Genomic DNA, 17,465 nt, shown 5'->3' on the forward strand with positions numbered 1-17,465 from the left:
ACCGCATGCAAATAAAGTCAAGGGGCTCAGCCTAGAAACATTTTGTTGTACTGGTGGTAACCGCCAGATTAAAATATTCAAAGGACTGTTTGCCAAGGTTGGCATAGTGCCAGTGATAGGAAGTGACTGTCTACCCAAGCGGTAAGTTAAGCCTGGTTACATGTTTTTTTCTTGCAGTCTCCCGTGAATACTGCTTAACACACAGCTGGAGTCCTTTTCCACTGAGGTTTCTGTATGGAGTAGAAATGGTATTTTTGTTTTAAAATGACGGCGCAGCATTATCACAATTTACAATGAAAGGAAGCTGGAAAATCAGGAAATGGCTGATTAAATCTGCCCCTTCAGTGGTGTGTCATTACTGGCAGGGTTAAAGCCAGTGGAAAATAATGTCACCTTACCAGCTGCTAAGAAGACTCAGAAGTCAACTATACACTGACTGCCACAGGAAAATCCAGACTACCTTTTAATGTGAATTCTTATAGCATGGGATAATAAAAACAAAATTAACAGTAAGCATATAAATCACTCTTAACATTTATAGGAATTATATTTATTTTCTTCGGGGACTATTTACGCAAAAATATAGAGAATGTGTTTTGCACTTTATTCATTTTCAGTCTCCATGAACTATGTTAAGGAATGATCTAATTGAGCTATATAAAACGATTAAGGAATTTGATGGAGTAAGAAAGTAAGAAAACAGTCTAGAACAAGGAACAACACCTTAAAATTAGAGTTAAACAGATCATTGGTGATGTCAGAAAGCATTTCTACACACAAAGTGCAGTGAAAATCTGGAATTCTTGCTCCTACCCCCAAAAGCTGTCGAGGCAATGTAAATCAAAAACTTCAAAACTGAGATTGATAGGTATTTTGTTTGGTAGGAATATTCATTGGCATCCTTTGATCTATGATGATGGATATGCAGCAAATACACTGGGGATGGAATAGTTTCATATGGTGCACTTCTGCTGATGACTGAAGAAACAAATCCATTACAGGGATGTTGCATATGAGGTAGTTATCAGGTGTCATTGTTGGTTGCTGTTTTCAGTTTGGCGTCTGTTGTCAGGCTGCTGTTACCAGTGATCATCATGGCAGCGTACTCCGGTCCACAGGTGATGTTGCTATTTCTCCCGGTTGACCAGTATCTCCCAGGTGTGAAAATCAATGTTTAGGGCCTTCATATCATGCTTGCAAGCCTCCTCGAAGTGGATCTTTGGGCGTCTGACTGACCTTCTGGCTCCGGCCAAACACCATACAGAAAATCCTGAGGAATGCATCCATCTTCCATCTTGCAAACGTGCCCAAGCCAACGAAGTCATGTCTGCATGATAAGTGCCAGCATACATGGGAGATGTGCCTTTGAGAGGATTGTTGCATTCATGAGATGCCAAGAACGTGCTGTAAACAACAAGAATGAAAATTGTTGAGATTCCCTTCTTGATAGCTGTAAATTGTTCATGTTTCACAGCCATACAACAAATGTGCTGAGAGGACAGGGCTCATAAAACAGCATCTTGGCCCTGTTACAAATATGACACTTGTAAGATTCTTATGGTTTTGGATTGTCTATTTAATCTAAGATATAACAGAGTAGTGAAAAGGTTCATGTAACCTACTCTGAACCCTGCTTGACAACAAGCCTGGGTAACTTGGGGACAGTGCGGGCCAGGCTGATTTACTGGAAGAAAGTGCAAGATGCTCACATGTGTGGAAAATGGCAAAGATATCTGTGATGACTCTGGGTAGACTGTTAGTCTCACGTCTCACAGGCAGGTGTTAGGAATATCAGCTTTTGTAAACAATTATGCTTTAAGCTTCTATTTAATTTCAAGATAGAATGGAGATGGAGGTCTAACAGATAGCTAATTAACATTTCTAACTGGATGCAATTTATGTAATTCAAGTTGCCATGGAGATGGGCTTTGAGAGGGGAGGAGTCCATAGAAAGCCATTGTGGCACCATGTCACAGGATTTTTCTTAAGATATCCCTGAATCATACAGACAAGTCAGTCTGCAAGAATCTGTGAAAGAGAGAGCAGAAAGATAGAGGCAGCCAGCCTCTATTGTTCATCACAATGCATGAAGGAGCTCATGCTTGATTGAAGAGACCAAGTTCATGAAGATTTACACAGGGCTGGAAGATTTGCCTAGCTTTGGTTAGAGGAAGGAATCTCCAGGGTAACCCTCACCAGAGAAGTCGCTTTGTGGATTAGAAGTTATCTGGCTAGAAAAGGGAAAAGGAAGCAAGCCATCAGGAGCTGAGAATAGCTTTGAACTGGTTCCTGGAGAATGAAGTGTCCACTTAAGGGACAGACTAAAGTATAGTCATGGAGGGAGACTTCTGGTCATTTTAAAAGTTAAGTGGAAAAATGTTTCTGTACTTTAGAGTATAAATTGACCGAATGGTGTTAGAAAAGTTGCTTTTAGTTTTTCTATTACATGAAGGTCTTAAAACTTGAAACCTTGTCCTGTGGTCTTTACAGTCAATAGCTAGAAATTTGAATATCTTTCTAAAAGTTATCGGCCTCTACAGGGATCATAATAGTCCTAAGAGTCAGGCTCTTGTTTTTCCACACGCGCTTCCTGAGTTGGCCAAAGTGGTAGGTGCTTTGCCTATGCATGCGTCAAGTTCTGCAACAAGAATCAGATTTTCTGTCACTGTAGACACAAAGCAGCAGAATTTGTCAACCACTTCCAGCATTATTTAGTGTGATCAAGGGCAGAGTTGTGGCATAAACATCGTTTTCTCATAGTAAGTGTATTAAAGATAAGTGTATTAAGGATTACAGAACCAGCTGTGAGGATATGGAGTTGAGATACAGATCAGCCATGATCCAGTTGAATGGCAGAACAGGCTCGAGAGCCTGAATTGCTTACTTCTGATCATATATTTCTATAACTTTTATGTTATGGTGAATGAAACTCCTTTGTCTTAAAATAGAATGAAATTATCAGTGCACTAAGCCGTGGTGTGGTAGCATGAGGATGTATTGAAAAATCATGTGCATGTTCCTTATGATTTTCCATTACACCCTTGTGGTAGTTAAGGTGCTTCGATGAAAGCAGTGGCTCAGAGAATCAACCCAAAAATGGTTACTGAGTTGCAGAGATCTGTAAACAATAATTTGGAAACAATACATGCTGCCTTCAACATTTCTAGAGCTGTTGGAAAAATCAGGATTGGTGGTTGCCGAATCCACAATGCACTTAGCTATCACTGCATTAATCACAACCATGATGTTAGCAAACCTATTCTCCACCAGATTATGAAATAACAAATGCACACATTGCAAGGAATGCAGCTATCACCAATCAATGAGTTACCAGGTTTTGGGTTCAGAAAGACACCTGCTGATATAAAGCCTAATATTCCTTCTCAAATCAGTGATCTGCTAGCAAATGAATGGTGAAATCAGTATCTGTAAAATATTTGCTACATGAATAATGTGCATTGTTCAACAGCATTTAAGATTTGGGTAACTGGGGCAGAAAGGCACTATTAACAAAGGACTGGTCAGGGCATAATGCTTTAGCAACAATGTCTGATGATAGTAATCTATTATCTGGCATTGATGAGCATTGTTGCATCTCTATGGAATCAAACCAGAAGCATTAGGAAAGTTGAAAGAATGTGAGAAATATTTATGGTAAGACAGCTGTGATAGAACCTGTTGGTAACTTTGATTTTTATACATTAAGTAGTTTAGATTATTACTGAACATTTTCCCCATTCACCCAACACATATCTTCTGTTCTGATGCTTTCATCTGGTTCTGACATTGAAGAGTAATTTACCACTTTTATTTATATAGGATGCCCTTGATCCTTTTTCTTCTACTTTTTTTCAATTTTATCAACATCTCCATACTTTAATTTTTCCCACTTATTCATATAAATTCTCCTTTTAAAATACTTGAAGGAAAATTGCAAAAGGGCACTTAATACTTATCAATATTTAGATTGGAGTTAGGTTTTGTTTGTCATTGTGCTGATGTGAGACCGCCAAAAACATACAAAATCTAATGATTAAGCCAACGTGATCATATGTGTATGTGTAGCTTTCTTCAAGCATTTCTTTAAAGAAATACTAAATGTCAGTGTCAATAGTCCCCAGTTTTGATTCTTTCATCTATAAATCAGCCCTGATCATTGCCTTTGTAAAAGAGACATGTAAGAACAGAATATCAATGGGTATATTTCAAAAGTAAGAATCTTTGGCTGCAGAAGCTCATTTAATTATTAAGGTTTGGAGAACAGTGGCTCTGCGATGACTGAGGCAGACAGCAAATTAGGATAAATGTGAACATGGAAAAGAAATCTAGCAAGACAGTCACAATCACCAATTCAATATTTTTGTGCTCGGTTAGTGACGAATCATTGGATTCTGTATTGTTCTTAATTTTAATGTCTTCGGAAATGCACATGATCCAGAGAGATGACTGTGATCATCAAGTTACTTGAGTTCTGTCTAGTTGTTTCAGAGTTAACATCAGTTTTATGGAGAGTTTTTCACATGGTTGGCTGACTCCCTCTGGGTCTAGAATTCAAAATCTGGTGGTTTTTGTGAGCCTGAGAGTTGTAACTGTCAATAAACGATCTCAAATCAAAACAAAGAGTATTTAAACATACAGCAATAGCACAGGCTGCTGAATTTATCATCAAATAGGTAATGAGAAATCTGCTGTCATAGGTGAACATGCAGAAATGTAACAATGATGTAACAATGATGCTTCTGCAAACTGCACCAGATATATTTTCTTTCAATACCTCAGGAGGTCCTAAAGAGTTTCTGCTGCAGTTTAGGGAAATACAGCAGACAATTTGCATGCAGCAAAGTCTCACAAACAACACTGAGATAGATGACCATATAGATTGTGTGGTGATACTTGCTGAAGGATAAATGCTGGCCAGGCCATGGACAGATCTCTTCTTCAAATAGTGTCATGAATCTTTTAAGTCCACCTTTTACAGCCACCTGAGAAGGCAGACAGAAACTTGGATTAATGTCTCATTCAAAAGATACCCTAATGCAGATGCTATCAATCTAGATTATGAAGTTTCTGAAGTGCAGCTGAATCCACAACTTTCTGACCCAGAAGTGAGTACTGCTATTGAGAATCAAACCTAATGCCCTAAACCTAAGCAAATTAATCTCTCATTTTAATTTCAATTACAGTAACTGTAAAGGACAAAGTTATTTTGCATATGTTTGGAGGTCAAGATTTGGAATTCAGTTATAAATGCTGCTTTGGCCTTAACAACGTTGCAATAGGAAAAGTAGGAAATAAAGAAAATAATAAATAAAGACAGATAAAATCATGAAATAACTCTGGGATTCCTGTATTCTTTAATTTTGAAATGGAGACTTGTGATTGCCCTCTAGAAACACGACTTGAAGACTACAACATTCCTAGGTGTTGTGATTGGCAAGTTCTTAAATGTTTAAAAAATGTTTCTCATTGCATAGAAATATTGTATAAATTGAGATATTATTTGCCAGTTCAAATACATATTTCTATTCTTTGGCTACATGTAACCAACCGTAACAATGTTGTTAATTCATTCTGAAGCCAGATGGTGAAGTAGGGAACCAGGCACCAATTTTACACTTAATACTAGATTTATTTGCAGAATGCAACATTGCATGTGCCTGCCTCCTCCCTAACCAACATGCTGGCCTGAATTTTCAGCTTGGCGGGTGGGCGTGATCATTGGGCCCGGGATTGGCCAGGAAACGGACCGCCGACTGCGATCGGCCCATGACTGCGATTTCACGCTGGCCGGCCAATTGATGGTCAGCCCACTGGAAACGTGCACTGCAAAGCTCAGCGCTGCCGGGGTGGGGAGGGGGCAGGTGATGATGTCAACCTGGGCGCACGCCAGCGCTGACAGAAAGCTCCCTGAAGGCAGACAGCTGCCTCAGGGAGCCGAAGACCTGAAACAGCAAAATTAATGGTTCCAAAAGTTGAAGAAAAATGTCCATGCATCATAATCAGTCATCTGAAAATTTAGCTTATGAAAATGCTATCCACAAAAATTTATTTATATTTTGTTTCATCACAGAAATCTCATTCCGCTCGTGGATGAGCTTTGCTGAAAAATGCAAAGACCACTGGCCGATTCGCCCGTCCATCAACTGTAAGGTTGGACGGGCTACGTAAAATTAACAGACAGTTGCACCAGTAGTTGGTGCAATTGGCCTAATTGGCCTCTTAATTGTTGGCGGGCGCACCTCCGGCTTTCACGCGTGCCTGCCGACTGAAATATCGCACAAGCATAGGATGACGTTGGGACACTCGCCTGACATCATCTCGTGTGATTTCATGCCCGATCGGGTAGGACATGCACCCGCCTGTTCATTGTAAAATTCAGCCCACTATCTCCCAGAAGTCTTTCAATGTACTCTTTTGAAAGTGCCTTAAACAAATAAACAAACAGCCTAATGAATAGCCCCTTGGAAAGGGGAACTATAACTTGCCTGTAACTAAAACAAAAACTTTAACGGAAATTTATCAAATGAAAACGTCGTTTTGGGGAATGATTATGCACTCCTGCCCCTGCAGTGCCTACCAGTCACAGAAGTTCTTTCTTTATATACTTTTGAGTAAAAATCAAATAAACAAATTAACTAATAAACAAACTGACAGCCCGTTCAAAGGGCACTGTAACAAAAACCAAATCTTTAGAGGAAACTTATCTAATTTAAATAAAAGTAATATTTGTGGGGAGATGATGCACTCCAGCCTCTGCGGTACCCACTGATTGTGGAAGGCCTCAAGGGTACCAATGGACACCATGTACTCCCTCTCCAAGCACACTCCGGTGCAGGCTTTTTTTTTGAAATGCAACAGGCAACTTGGACTACTAGTGACAACACATGAGGACTCGTCCAGGGTTTGAACCCAAGACCTCTTGCATGTCCAGTCAATGAAAATTCTGAAGTGAGAATCATACCCTTGGACAAATGGGCAGCACACAGGTCTTTCTTTATATGTGCTCAAGGTACTTAATCAATTAATGCCCACCACATACGTATCCTTAAACGTAACAATACAATTAACATACTATTAGCAATGTGTGAGCATACCACAAATCAAAAACACATCCTAATCTCCTATTACGGCAGTAAGCTATACAAATATGTGCTGGCACAGGCAATTTTGACAACACTGACCCCTTACTTATTCGCCTTAAGTCTTTGAAAATTGATGTGATACATTTTGTACAAAATTCCCTCCTTATGTTTTGATTTCATTCCAATCAATTACTATCCTTGTTCGACAAAATATTTCAATTGAGTTCTTCTCTACATAACTACCCTACAAGAAATTCCAGCTATATGCATCTGGTCAATCCAAAAATTGCTTTAGCGTATAAAATCAATAAGACACACTGGCCTAGATGTGTGGAATTCAATACCCTTGGATATATGGATCAAATCAACAAAACATACACTCAAGTCTAAAGTGAAAATCTTTCTTCTTGACAGATATTCTTCATGACAACACAGTAAAATATCTGACCAACGGTCTATTATATTATGCACTTTTTTAATGCTCTAAAGTAATCTTAAGTACTGCTGTCTAAATTCATCCTTCTTGCTCTCCTGTTTGAATCAGTACTCTCCCATTGTAAATGTATGGTAATTAACTGTAATTATCTCAGCGTATAACATGAGGATTCAGCTTTCTGGCTTTCTTTCCTATCTATATGCCATGTCTTGGCATATCTCTCTCTTTCTCTCCCTCGAGGGGAGTCAACCTTCATGAAAATGCTTACAACCTCCCCCTCCCATACAAACATATACTTCAATCCATAGATATTGGTGTATTTCATTATAGCAATGGTCTTAAATGCTGTGATCATGATCGTTTGTATTGTGTGTAAATTGTTTGGAAAAATAAATAAAATAATTAAAACAAAATAGAATAAGAAGAAAGCAAAAGTATCTTTTTCTAATGATCAAAGATACAGTTGAATACAATCCTAAAATTCTTCTTCATTGTACAACTACCATTGTGTTCCACTATTCTTCTTTTAGAACATTATTTATTATGTTAATACTTTTTGTTTTTTCCTCTATACTCTGCACAATTTTCCAGACAGAGGGAGGCAATCAGTACCCAATCCTCAACCAGTGCAGTGACTAGAAGTTGAGCAAAAAGCAGCTGCAGGTGAATTTTCCTTTGACATTGCCTTGCTCTCCCCATGGATAGTTCCCAGAAATGAGCGCAAGAAATTCCTCGGTGCAACCTGCATTAACCACGCTGTTCATTGACTGCACACGTCAGCAAAGGACCCAATATTGTTACTTTCTTGCACTACTTGAAGCTAGCCTGCATTGCTTCATTCTATCCTGCATCTCTTACGAGTAAGGTGCATTGTGCCAGCTGGAGGAGCTGACATTATCTGGAATAGTGCTGTGCAACAAAGAACATTAGCTGACCATGGGAGACCATGTGCACCCAAGGTTTTCGGATGCTGTACTAGAGATCTTGTGGAGGAGATGAAAAGTAGGAGAGATGTCCTGTATCCAAAGGAGGCTCTCTAGACAAGGACAAGGCAGAGGGAGTAGATAACTAAGGAAGTCAATGCCAGGAGTTTAGCCCAGAGAACCTGAATGCAGTGCTGAAAGAAGTTTAATGACTTCACCTAAATTCCTCTTCAAATGACATATCCTACCAACTGCACAACTAACCTAAGTCACTGTTAAATTCACCACACCCCTATCACTCACCTACCAACAATCTCGATCAATCTTGCATTCATAGCCTCACCTCACCCACTTAGCACTGTTGGAAGCCTCACATCCTCATCTCACAACTTGCAGACACATCTGACTATGACATCCACGTTAGCTTAACAGACTGTATAACGCTAATGGACAAACTTCCCTTTCTCTTGCAGATCAAGGTGGTGCACAACCAGAGACAGCAGGAACTAACCGGAGAGGGCAGGCACATTTTCCTGTGAAACAGAGCTGAATCTATTAAAGATGACGATGTCCTCATATCCAATCCTCCTTCTCACATACCACTTGGCCCTCATCCCACGATTTCTTCTGTCACAAGCTGCAGATGGTGTCAGCACACATTGTTTTACTTTCCCCTTACTCCTCCCGACAACCTTACCCTTGTACGCAAATTTCATTTCAAATACCCAAGAAGTGCAACATGGCCAGCCAGTGGAGGAGAACTAAGAAGTCAGCGATGATGAAAAAGCACCATCATTTGATTTTACTTTTGCAGCCACCAGCTCAGATACTGATAGTGATCATTATGTTTGCACAGCTCAGAGCTGGGATCTGCACATGATGAGGTACCAGACATGAGTGTGCTGCAACCAGGGCAAGGGTCAAAGATAATACAAGTGGCAGTTCAGCAGAGGATGACTTCATGCACAGATTCTGCTGCAGGTTACTCAGGTGAGGAATTTGCTGGGCCAGGCAACAGAAGAACGGGTGTCCAGAACAAAATGCTTTTTGCTACATTGGGAAGCCTGACAAAAAACTTGTGGGCTCAATTTTAACTCACTCGAGACCCATTCACTTTCACAGAGTTAAATAGGGCCCTGTGTTCAATGTCAAGCAGCATGGAGGAATCTAGCACCAACTTGGCATGGGGCTTTGTGCAGAGCTTGGAACCCATACTCTCCAGTATGAAAGTGGTGGCCAACTCCACTAACTGATGCCTAATGTCCCAGCTTCTACTGCAGCACAAGTGGCATCCAATGAAATTCTGCATGCTGCAATGCAAGTTAAGACTAATACAATGCAAAGTCAGCTTGTTGCTGTACATGGTCAGATTGCTGTAATTTTGACCGTAGGCACCAGTGTTTAAAGGGGATTGAAGTGTGTCACAATAGTCTAGCAATATGTCTTCCAACAGGTTATTAGGATTGCTGATGCATCACCCCATGGAAAAATCTGTCTCAAGGATGACAGTATTCATGATCCCACCGCAGACACTCTGCCAACACCCTTGTGCTGTTGCCTGTCAGCCAGCCTCGCCTGCTGCTGCACTTGCCAAGATGGTGCAATTAGCTGTAGAGCCTTCTCAGCCCAGAGCTACTCATTGTTTTCCTCCAAGCCCATTTGAAGTTTTTTCTGCATCAACAGCCTTCCATCAGCCATGCTACAGCCACTGGGATAGCACTACATAGGAGCACTAAGTCAAGCAAAGGCAATAGAAGACAGGCATGAGGGGAATGCACAATGGTGATTATTGACTTTGGTATGCACTATGGCATGATTTCATTTGTAAATTTGTTTTGGAATGTTTATTTTGTTTTGGTTTTTATTTCTGCATTGTCACTAAGTGGAAGCTGTGATCGTTAGTAACAGAAGAATGATAAGTTATGGGATTGTTTGTGAATAGGGAACAGGTGTTGAAGGTACTAGTATTGGACTCATATGAGTTCTTCACACAAAGCCCAGTCAGAAATGGGCTGTCTAGCTTTCCTCCTCTTCCCCCTCTTTTTCTTCCTGTTTCTCTGCTCCTTGCCTGATTAGGTAGTAGCAAGAGCTGCTTCCATGTGGTGAAATTGTGCAGCATGCCACCACAAATCTTGAGACCCAGTGAGCAAAGTAATGCAGGGCTCCTCCAGGGCAGTCCAGATAGTAGAAACATTGGTTAAGCACACCTATTATCTACTCTATCCCATTTCTTCTGGAAGAATGGCTTTCACTGCATGCATGCTGCCCACGTGTGTGTGGGTTGTGAACCAGAGTCATGAGCGGTGTCATCAGTGGATATCCCTTGTTACACAGCAACCACCATGTGGCTGAAGTACAGCTGGCACAGTGAACTACCCTAAAATGAAGGCAAGATACAGGGCAATGACCTCATAGTCACACAACAGCTGCATTTTAAGGGAGTGGAATCCCTTGGAGTTCCAGTACATGGCAAGTCACTATGAAGCATCCACGAAGCAATCTGCATAGTCAATGGCAACATGCACATGGGGAAGCCTGCAAAGCTTGCAAACTCTTATTCCCACACTGTCTCCTTGTCTCCTGCAAGGGGAAATAAAATAAAGTTACCACTTTTTGAATAGAGTGATTCAGTGACCTCCCCTATATAAAGTCTGCAAACAGTCAGATGTTGCTAATATCTCCAGTACCAGCATGGAAAGAGCCAGGTGCATAAAGGTTCATTGCCACAATCACCTTTTCAGCCACTGGCAACGCGGTTTGCCCTACTCTGAAGTTGCAGTTATGGCTGCAGCAGTTGTAAGATTTTAGTGACAGCGTCTGTATTGCAGAAGTCTCAAACATTGGTTGTCACTGAGGTTCAGATAAGAGAATTGCTCCCTAAACACCCTGGGTGGATATGGCCTCCTGCTGAGAGTCCTTCTCCCCCTCCTCCTCCTCCTCCTCCCTCTTTTAGCAGCTTGTCCTGCTCTGAATAATCTCTGCTTATTCTTCTAAGAATGCTCAATTTCAAAAGGAAGATCTATTAGTGCACCCATGTCAGGAAGTAACTTTGGTGCAAAAGCCTTAAAGTCAGCAAAAAAGTATTTCAGCATTTGCCACACCACTCCCTGTAGACTCCTGAAACTTGAATCAACTATGGAAAGCACCAAAAAGATGTCAAATTATAGCAACAGCCAGAATAAATCAACCAGCAACTAACCTGTAAGTTGCTAATGATCCCATTCAATAGCGATGGTGGGTTCCTTACATGCTACTTAAAGCACATTCAGTTGTGCAAGCTTAAGAGAGTGCTGGTTGGAGGTCCAAAATGGCAGCAGTGTCATCAAATCAATTGCATTACATTGACACATTATCTCTCTGTTCTGCATGCATCTGGTGGACATTTAAGTTGTATTTAAATGCTATGGAGGAGAATCACTGCAGTTCAGAAAGTAAAATCATTAGGAATGAGGATAAAAAATATCTATCTGGATTTTTGTCATGGGTGAAATCCTGAATGAATGGCAGACCACAATTCACACCAACTATTTGCTTAATGGCAATGAACTCCGGGCAATATGAATGGCTAACATTGGGATCTTGCCATTTGAGGATAGGAAATCACAGATTGTTGTAGAATTTAAAGCTCTGCAGTGGTGTAAAGGAGCCATGTCATTTAGAACTGTTTCCCAAGCACAACAGGAAGTTTATTTCTTCAAGGATATTTGTCAGATTTTCAAGATGGCCCAGAGACCAAAGTTCATGGGTGTAGCTGTGGAAATGCTTCTACATGAAGTCACGCAGAGGAGAAAGACATCGGTTGGCAAGCTGAAATGCAAGAACAGAAGGAAAGCAGCATAGCTGCAGCAGCAGGAGGCAGCCAGAGCAATGACTGTCATTGGAACCACCATATGCATAGCACACAGGGCAGGAAATTCAAAGAGATGGCAAGGTAAGCAGAGTGTACTGCATATCCCCATTACTGAAAATGTTAGCCACTTGGTAATCTCCCTTCATACTTGAATTGCTTAACATCAGTGCCTAAGAGAGAGCACAATTCCCTTTACATCCCCAGCCTTCACGTGGAAGTGCTCCGTCACTCACATTCTTCTCCACAGTCACCTCACTAAAAGCTCACAAGGAATTTAATGCATCTGTCATCACATTCATCACACGATACATTTTGACAGCTGGGTTTTACTGCCGCTCATGGCAACCAATGTTAATCTCACTTTTTGTATCCTTATTTTTACCTTAAATGAGAAGATAACAAATAACAGCAGAGGGAGAATAGCAATATGTTGCAGGCCTGAGTGTTAAGCGCTTCAGTGCCACCAACGGAGAATATATGTATCGCAGGCATTATCTGTTAGTGAGCTATAACAGTCGCCCTTCTTGCTCCCCCTATAACCTCATTACAGATCCCAATTTAGCAACTTCTGTTCTAGAGTTTTCCTGTTCTCTTGTGGACTGCAGAATAACGATAATAAAACCTCCTACATTCTTGCCCGTATGATACTTCCACTGTAGCTTGGAAATGCAAGATTGCTGTTACTTCATATGACAGAGAATCTCTGTGGAGGAATCTCACATAGTTTATGTGGTTATGCCCTTGAACTGGGAAGATGGTGGCATTCTGGTAAAGTCACTGGAACAGTAATCCAGCGGCTCAGGCTAATGCCCTGGGCACATGGGTCAAATCCCATGGCAGCTGATGGAATTTAAATTCAGTTAATAAAAAATCTGGAATATAAAGCTAGTCTCTGTAATGGTGACCATTGCTGTAAAAACCCATCCAGTTCACTAATGTCCTTTAGGGGAGGAAAATCTGCCATCTTTACCTGGTCTGGCTTATATGCGACTCCAGAACTGCCCTCTGAAATGGCTTAGCAAGCCACTCAGTTCAAGGGCAATTAGGGATGGTAATCAAATGCTGGCCTTGTCAACAACACTCACATCCTGTGAAAGAATAAAGAGAACTGAGGTGGATATCCTTTAAAGTCTAAACCTGCTTAAAATGATTTCTGAGGCCAGGTTCCTGTGTTGATGGCTTCCTGCTGACTGATGAACCTAATTAGTTAGCTTCCCATCAGAATACACAATGTTGGGGGTATTTGCTGTACATCACTGTTGGCTCAACAAAAAAACCAAGTCACTAGCAGCCTGTTGTTTCTAGTGTATAATTCTGTGGAGGAAAAAAAGATTTGCTGCCACAAAATGGCTGTTGCTATGGGGTCCAGGATATGTGTCCTCAGTATGCCTATGCCTTTCCAAAGCCTGCCTCAGAGAACAGAGAGCTGCTGTTCCTATCGGTACGTGGATAGGGTTCCTTCACTTTCCTTCAGAACAAGTTCCTGCCACAAAAGGGGCAAGCAAGCTTTGAAACATGAGCTGAATTAGTGACATTTTTAGCCATGAGTGGTCTGTGGACTCCAATAGCCTCATGGAGGAGCACAACACATCTGTGGAGACATTGCAGCAGCATTGTAGTTGTAGGCAGTCAATCTGCAGCATATTGCTAATAAGGGGCTTCAAAGCATTATGTAAGAGAATACACTATTATTTTGTATCTATCTGGCTTATGATGTCGAGCAATCAGAGCTAGCGTTTTTCTTGAGGCATTTTGGTTTTGATGCATAGTTGTGCATCAGCACGGAGCTTTGAGGAGCTTGAAATCCATCATCAAAACCACTGAGATTCTTCCCTTCACACCAGCTTTTTTATAAGCCTTTTTCTTTTATCTGGAAATTATAACAGCCACTTCCACCTGAATTAGGATGAAGAAACCTGTTTTGCGTAGTTGTGTCTGAAAACCTTTAATAAATTTTGCAGATCATGAAATCGTGGCTCAGGATGAAACATCAAAGGTGTGCTATATGTGTGCCTGACCTTGAAAAAGCTTTCTATACTCTGTGTAGACTTAAAAGGAGGTAATAATATCATAAAAATTCAGAATTTTTGGAAACTTACATACACACTTGTTAAGCAAGTGTGGCAGAAGGAAAAGGCTGGGTGAAAGAGAAATTGAACTGACACAGTAAATCTCTTCTAGCAAACTCAGTCCACAGGCTAACTTCATGTAACTTTAGCAATTTGTTGAAGGATGGAGTTTTTTGAAAGCTCTGATTGGGCAGTGATTATACTTAATTTGCGTTTTTTAAAAATAATTATTCATGGATTAGACAAAGCAAAGTAGCAAAATACTTGTCCGTTTTAGGAGAGAACTGAGCTACATTTGGCTTGGAGAAGGAGCAACTTGCAGGAAGCTGCATCTTGGCTTATGTGATCAATATAGAGCATTAAGATTTGCCTCTCTCATCATTCTGCTGAACCTGTAGCTCAGCTGAAAAGGGGGGAGGAGGGTATAGCATACAGATACCTACACTAGCAAATAATGGACTCATAAGAATATTGTGATTTTTGCTCGTGAAGCAGAAGATGCTCTTTCAGGCCTCTTTGTCTTATCTGTCTCTCGATATTCATAATTTAGAACAACATTTCTGTCACTTCCCTCTGAGCTTAATGATAAAACTGTATGCAATGGATCAGGAACATTGTACATAGCAAGAACTGTACTACTAATAATACTGATTGGGCCGAATCTTCTGTGGATTGGCCATCATTATGGGATTGCCACTCTGGTCCTATTTACTTACCTTGAACTGGAGCTCCACATTATCTTCTGAGCCTTGCCCATCTCCAAAGAATCCAGAACCAGTGAACGTGTAACAATGTATTCATTAATCAATTTCAGCAAATTTCAACTTGCATATTATATATATATATAAAATGCCTTCAAAGAAAGAAAATTCTCTAAGGCAATTTACAGAGGAGGAAGAAGAACAGACACCGAGAGAGAAAGCTCAGAGAGGAGTGATCCAAAGCTTAACCAAAGATATGGATTTTCAGAAATCCTTTAAAGATGGGGAAGGAAGTAAATAGATGAAGAGAAGTTTCAGAGGATAAGAGCAAAAATGCTAAAAGAGGACATAGGAAAAGGAGGAATGCACAGAAGGCCAGACTCAGGGATTAGAAGTTCAGCTCTAGGCCAAATACATTGTTGGAGTGGTGTACAACTCAGCCAGGAGGGGCATGCAGCCACTGGGTAAGGATGTGGAGTCTTTTGTTGTGTGAGTTGAGCTCAATGATAGTACACAATAGGAAGAAATCCTAGCTCATTCATTACTTAATTATCAGGCAGGTAATTGGTTAAAGGCAGAAGTGGAGTGAAAAGATAGGGCCAGGTGTCATCTGCACACAAACAACTTTTTCCATATCTATCGACAAGATTGTCCCTCCATTCCACTCCTACCTATCCGAAAACAGTCAGTCCATCTCCTGCAACAGTTTCTCCTCCCAATTATGCATGTCTCCCTTAGAAATGCCCTCAAGGTTCCAGCCTTGGCCCCTTTCTATTCCTTATCCAGATGCTTCAAAGTTGCAACATAAATAGGCAAAGACCAGCTTCCATAACAAGCTGATGACACACTGTTCTATTGTTCCAATATTACCTTCAACTTCCCTACTTTATTCTCAACTAGTGCTAATACAAAAGCAAAATACTGCAGATGCTAGAAATCTGAAAGAGAAACATAAAATGCTGGAAATACTCAGCAGGTCAGGCAGCATCTGGAGAGAGAGAAACAAAGTAAATGTTGCAGGTTGTTTTGATAAAAGGTCATCAATATTATCTCCTGCTGCACTTACCGCATACCCAGATTCCCCAATGATTTCCTTGGTGGAAAGTTGCTCTTACATAATCCCAGAATAACTAATACTGCTTGAGCTGCATCCTATCTCTCTTCTTCCCAACAACCTCCATTGGTGCCTTGTTCCCATTGGATTGAATTCAATGTTTTTTTCTTATCTATAAATGCCTCCAGAGACATCCTGTCTCCTACTACATACAAGTGCACACATTCCATTTTTCTACTTCTGCCCTCCTTTTACCTGTTTCTTCCACCACTCCATGGTCAGGAGCTATATTGACCCTTCACATTGGGATTTTCTCCTTCCCCCTCTTCAGCCTTGCTACTTTTCTAGTTGCTCACAAATTTTCCCAAAACCAGCCCTAAATATTTCCCTCCAACTGCTCAAGGTCTACTTTAGCCTTTGGGACATTTACTAGGCTATAAGTGCTATATAAATGCAAATTATTGTTAAAAAAAATCCCACTTATCAGAGTAGCAAATATGATTGACGCTGATGTTGTGTAAAAAGCAACTAAAATAGACCACATGGTGATAATGTAAAAAAAAATGGTGTGTGAATGTTGCTGCAGAATGAAATGCTTCACCATGGAGATGACTGAGGCTGAGACCATCGTATTTATTAAAGTGGATATATATTTGGAGCAGTGAGACAAACAGGGTTATGGGGACAGAGCATGACATGGGATTTTTTCTGGAAGGCAGCAACACAGAGAGGATGAACCAAATGGCTTCCTTCTGTATTGCAGACCTCTTTGGCTCTGTGAAGTGGCAAGCCTATCCTTGTAACTGGTTTGCTCACAAATTATGTAAACATCAGTTACAGTGAAATGAATGGTTGGTTTCTCTAATATGGTTTCTAACTCTCAGAGGATGGAAATTATGTGTGCCCACTCCAAGCACTTTTGAGTAATTTTTATAATCCCCATGAATGTCTCTGCATTAACATTATAATGAATTACTTCAACATTTCATACTATGTTTTAGCTAAAGATAGCCTTCCATAGTCACAGCAAATTGCAATTCTGCAGCATAGAACATCAATACAAACATCACTTGATGCCAAATTCAGTAAAAATGGGGAAGTAAAGCGACAAGAGCCTCTTGTACTTTTCCCAATGGGATTACCTGACTTCCACATTTCATGTAGAAGATAATAAATCAAGAATTTAGTACGCTTTGGTTTGTATTCAACAAATTCAAATTTTAAATAAAAGGCTTGCAAAATTACTTTATTAATATGAATTACATTTAGGTTCAAACCAGCCGCAATATCCTTTCTAAAGTTCTGTCCCACAAAACTTGCAGGGCAGACATTAAGGGAATTCTTTATTAT

The 17,465-nt window shown here is 40.5% G+C and overlaps 1 long non-coding RNA gene across 1 annotated transcript in view; it reads right to left on the reverse strand.

Moving 5' to 3' along the window:
* Positions 1–552: 552 nt before the first annotated feature.
* LOC121270014 overlaps positions 553–17,465 on the reverse strand; it is a 104,852-nt gene continuing 87,939 nt past the window's right edge. The window contains exons 3-4 of the long non-coding RNA XR_005941457.1: positions 4,775–4,982; positions 553–1,404 (exon numbers count right to left, since the gene is read on the reverse strand). This is a non-coding gene — a long non-coding RNA (uncharacterized LOC121270014). The remainder of the gene's footprint in view (positions 1,405–4,774; positions 4,983–17,465) is intronic.

The sequence above is a fragment of the Carcharodon carcharias genome, chromosome 26 (assembly GCF_017639515.1).
Source record: "Carcharodon carcharias isolate sCarCar2 chromosome 26, sCarCar2.pri, whole genome shotgun sequence".
NCBI classification, from domain to species: Eukaryota; Metazoa; Chordata; class Chondrichthyes; order Lamniformes; family Lamnidae; genus Carcharodon; species Carcharodon carcharias.